This window comes from Nothoprocta perdicaria, unplaced genomic scaffold (assembly GCF_003342845.1).
Source record: "Nothoprocta perdicaria isolate Ctin4 unplaced genomic scaffold, notPer1 scaffold_226, whole genome shotgun sequence".
Taxonomy (NCBI): domain Eukaryota; kingdom Metazoa; phylum Chordata; class Aves; order Tinamiformes; family Tinamidae; genus Nothoprocta; species Nothoprocta perdicaria.
In genome coordinates this window covers 1,132,618-1,137,624 of record NW_020455445.1, presented here as the reverse complement: position 1 = coordinate 1,137,624, position 5,007 = coordinate 1,132,618, and positions in this window count along the sequence as shown.

The following is a 5,007-nucleotide window of genomic DNA, read 5'->3' as shown; positions in this document are numbered from 1 at the left end:
TACTATTACTATTACACCTTATTGTGTAACAGCACCTCTGGAAAGAGACTGCCTTGATAGCAAGCTTAAGGTTCAATGCATTTTGACAAAATGTAGTACTTCTTGAATAATTTTTAAAAAATGCCAAAAATCCAGGTAGTAGCATTAATTCAAGCATTAATTAATTCTGTTTAAGAATTGGCCTCCTAATGATACAAGTGGAAGTCCAGAAAAAAACAATACTGATTCTTCTATAGAGTCATGCCAATGGTAAATTTCTTTTTAAAAAATGGTAAAATTGTTGTAAAAATTGTTGTAAATGTGTTGTAAAAAAGTTGGTAAATCTATGTGCAATGAACAAAGTATAATCTTTAATCCAGATCACAAAGCCAACCTTTCAGTTCCACAGAGGTATCTGCATAAAGAAACAGAGATGCCCATGGACCATGAGTAAGACTTAGAATCAGAAAACTCAACATTGAAAATTAAAAAAAAAAACAAAAACAATATCCAATCCAATATACTGAGTATGCCCATCTTTCTGTTAGACCTGTAAGTAGTGCAGTCCTCTATGCCAAGTCTTGGGACAGAGGCAATTCAATGTTCAGACTATAACATCTTTGGATAATAATTTGGGGTGTATAATGATCCTGTGTAAGGCATAGAGTGCCTAACTCTGGCTACATGTCATCTGTAGACACCCAAATCTTTTATTCAATCTATTTCTAAGTGTCCGAAGCAATCTTCTTAACATGGCAAATCAAATTCAAGTTGCTATCAGAGAAATTGAGGAGAAAAAAGATCAACAAATGTAACTGTTAGAATAAGTGGAAGAAAAAGTAAGAAAAGTAAGAAAGAGCCCTCTCATTTGGAAATTTGGGACATATCAAGATAATGCAGTCCTTAAAGAAATGAAACAATTTAAAAAAAAAAAAAAGAAAGAAAAGCAAAGCTCTGATGTGTCTTTGAAACACCATTTCACACAGAGATAGCAGCCGTGGTTCTCAGCTGGTGTAAACTGTCAGAGCTACATTGAAGCCAATTTCTTCCAGCTTCTGATCTGGCCCGGAGATATCATCTACTGCTCCCTATCCTGCTATCATCTATACAGGCATCAGTGCCAAGTGCGTGTCTGCACAGAGCTCTGCAGCTGACAAAGACTCAGAAGCAAGCTAACAGCAGAGAGAAACTTAACCAGGACTGAATAAAATCAGCATTGGCAGCTGAATAGTTGTGTACACCTGATCTTGTGCTAGCTATTCTTTAGTTTCTGTTTTTAAGAACTTCTTTTAAGAAGCGCTTTTCCTTGAGCAGGCTGTTAATTATATTAGCGACACTTACAGACTGTTTTTCAGCACAGTGCAAGAGCACATTCACCTTTGACAAATGCAGATGTTGTACTAACACATCTATCATTCTACTGCTTTATCAGGTAGAGGGAATACATGATGCAGTCAGAAAACCGATGGTCAAGCAGGATTATTGCATTGCTTTTGGCAGCAAATAGGCTTGTGCTTTTCCTCCATTTTTACACTTGGACAAAAAAGGTGCAGTTCAGAAATAAAAAAAAAATACAATCCAGGTGTCTGATTTTAAAGACTAATTTGGTTTATTAATCTCAGTAGATTGTTCAATTTGAAATATGTATGTATATATATATACACACAACCTGTGTATACATATATACACATAATATATATGTAACATTTTATGAAGAGGATTACAGAGCCTCACAGCTCTCAGACAGGTTTTGTATTGGTGTCTTCCCCTCGTGGAAAACAGGGAAGTGTAAAAGGAAGTGTTAAGAGACGTCTGCCTGTGGGGTGAAGCGATGCCAGCCGTGGAGATTGCAGCTGGGAAACGTGGGGGTTTGATGGGCCTGGCTGCGTGCCCCGGCACCTCAGGGCAAAGTCTCCAGTAACCTTGCCTGCTGTTACGGGAAACTTTCAGTTTTGGCAGGTTTTCCCCTGGCTGGGATTTGGCTCTGGGACACAGCTTTTGCTGGAGCAAGGCGCTGCCTCCCATCCGGGCTCTGCTCTGACAGTCCMCTTGTGCTGCAGGAGTAGGCTTAGAAAAGCAACAAGAAAAGAAGAAATTCCAAACGAAAGACCTCTGTTTTTAGCCGGATCACTTCACTGGCTGCATGGGCACCGTGTGAGCAGGGCCGGCAGCATCCTGGTGCAACTCTGTGGTGTGAAGCGCCCATGGCCTGGACACAGGCCGCTGCTCACGCTCCYGCTGTTGCTCCTGTTGCTTGGTGCTCAGCTCAGCGGGCACAGGAGGCTGTGCAAGGCAAGGGGGCAACGAGCCTTTCCTTGTGCTCTCAGCCTGGGAGAAGTCCACTGTAGTGCCATGCAAGCAGGAAAGTATTGTTTTATATAATGTTGTAGATATTTATAYCACATTAATATTTAATTTCCAGATGTATCCTTACAACCTATGTTATTCTCTATGGTATAATAAAACTATGAATGCTAACAAAATATTTAAGGCTGGAAAATCTCAAATATTCATTTTCTTGGAGCTATAGAAAATACATTTGTACTCAAAACTCCATTTGCTTTGCTTTTGCTGGGGCAATAGGCAGCACAGTCCTATCCATATAGCCCTGACCTAGGAAACAGCTAAGATGGTGACATTTTATATGTTGATATAAAACAAACTCTGAAGTCCGTATTCACTTTTGCATATTCACTTCAGGCACAATTCTCACTAAAGTTAAAAGAATTTTTCAGGATATAACTTATTWAATATGTGATGAATTAGAACTGTATTTGTTTAGTGCCAACAGTATATTTCTCTTTTGGCTTTACCTCTGAAAATTTTCTTATTTCATTGATATATGGAAATCTACATCTGATGTCAGAATAAAAGGGTGTATGCAAGGCCTGTATCAAGACCACCATGATCCTGAATCATCTGTGTAACTTAGGAGCCATGTTTTCAATCACAAGGTTAGCTGAACATTGGGGCAAATAAAGCTATAACAAAGTGTTGCAAATTCTGAATTAATGCTTCAACTGAATGCTAAGACTCAGGTTAAAGAGATGTTTACCCTGTAGCAGAGATATAACAAGTAAGTGATAATAAACATGCATGGTAAAAAGCCTGTGATAGATAATTAAAGAAATCAAATGACGCACATTTAGAATATAAGTATGTTAATACATTAGTATGCTAGTATGTTAGTACAGTATGCTTAATGAGTGAAATAGAGTYGTGGTTTCTGTTTGTTTTTTGAACTGAATGTGGTTTAACAATAGGGAAAAAATAGCTGAGCAGTGAAAATAACTTTTTGCCTGAATTGTGATACCCTTACTTTCCAGAAGTGTTTTATTCCACGAATATTTCTATTAGCCTGATATAACAAATAGGAGTGTTGCAGTTAAGCCAAGCAGCCTTCAGGAGTGTAAGTGAAGACCTGAGACAAGGTTAGATTTAGTATTGCAAGTTTTTCTATTAAGTCAGAAATAAACAGTGTCTCCTCTCAACAGGAAGACTGAGGAGAGMAGGAGGTTAAGTTTTATTGTGGACTCTGTCTTTAGCCAGTTTAACATTACCTTTAAAGACTTGCAGAGCCTTTTGCAGGCTTTGTGTGAACAGTGAATAGTCACAGGCAGCTATTCTTTCTCTCGTTGAAAATTAATATCAAGCACTTCTACAATACAGTCTAGACAGGAAATTGCCTTGTCCTTCAGTAGCAAATTGATTAGGTAATTCATTACATCAATCATCTAGGACACTACATCCTTTGAAAATTTGTTTTCTGTGGCTCTGATAAAGGTAAAGTCTTCTAAGTAGGTGAGCCATAATAAACTGGATGTTTCTCACATTTTGTCTTAGGATGGCTATTTTTCTCTGTGGCTATGGTAAGTGAAAACAAAATAAAACAAAACACATACACATTAAAGTTATCTGTGGCTTATCTGTAGGGTTTGCAGGAAGGATCTGGGATAGAAAAAGCACCTTGTGAAGAACTTTGTGCACTTCTCCTCTCCAGCACCCAAGCAACAGCTTTTGTTCATATTTGTGCTCCCCTGAGGGATTGTTCTTTGTAAACCCTGATTCTCTCCAAGTGATTTTCTTTCCATTACCATCTATTGATTTTCATTTATGTATATAGATTGCATCAACTGTGTAGATCAGCTCAGAAAAAAACCCTCTTCCCTACGTGCTGCTTCTGATACACTGGTATTTGCATATTAACCACAGCTCTCTAACTTCTGGCATTCGCAGTCAGCATGTGAGCTAGGTCAACCTGAAAACCAGCCACAGAATAAATCACAGAGTAAATACATGCAGAAATTCATACTGAGTTAAGACCAGGAAGAATTCAAACAGCAGGAAAGCATGAACACTGACTGGGGAGCTGAATGTGAGTATATAGCAAAAAGGAAAGCAATGAATAAAACAGTCTTTAAAAAGCAGAGAAACAAAGCAAGACCACTGTCCTAAGACATGTCTAAAAATAATAGTTTTTAACAATGAGTCACAAAAGGGTTTTATTGTTTTCTTTCCTCTGTAGTTTTACAAGCCTGATTTGGATGGAAAGTCCTCCTAAAAAAAAAAGAGCTGTAAAAGCTTCTGAAGAAAATATTATTAATGATAAACATATCCTTCTAACTCTGAAGCACCATAAAGGCAGTAAAAAAGAAATGAAATTAGATCGATATATAAAAGGAAACAAACTTATATCCATTTAAAACAGAATGTAGAAAAAATGTTCAGTAAAAGTAATTAAAAATAAGTTATATATTGTAAGTGATTTATGACATGAAAAATGACATGAAAAATAGACATGACTAACAGCATTTTATCACTAGTGAAATCTCACTCGTTTAGATTAGCAGTTTACATTTTTGCTTACTGTGGCTGTTCATTTGTTCACACTTTAACTGAAGTGAAAAACAGAGTCTAGTTGCTTTAAAATAGACTTACTATTGAAGTCAGAGAACATTGAGACAGAAATGACACAGAAAAAAATAATCAAAGTAGCAAAAAGGAGTAAGTAAAACGACCTCTGCACAA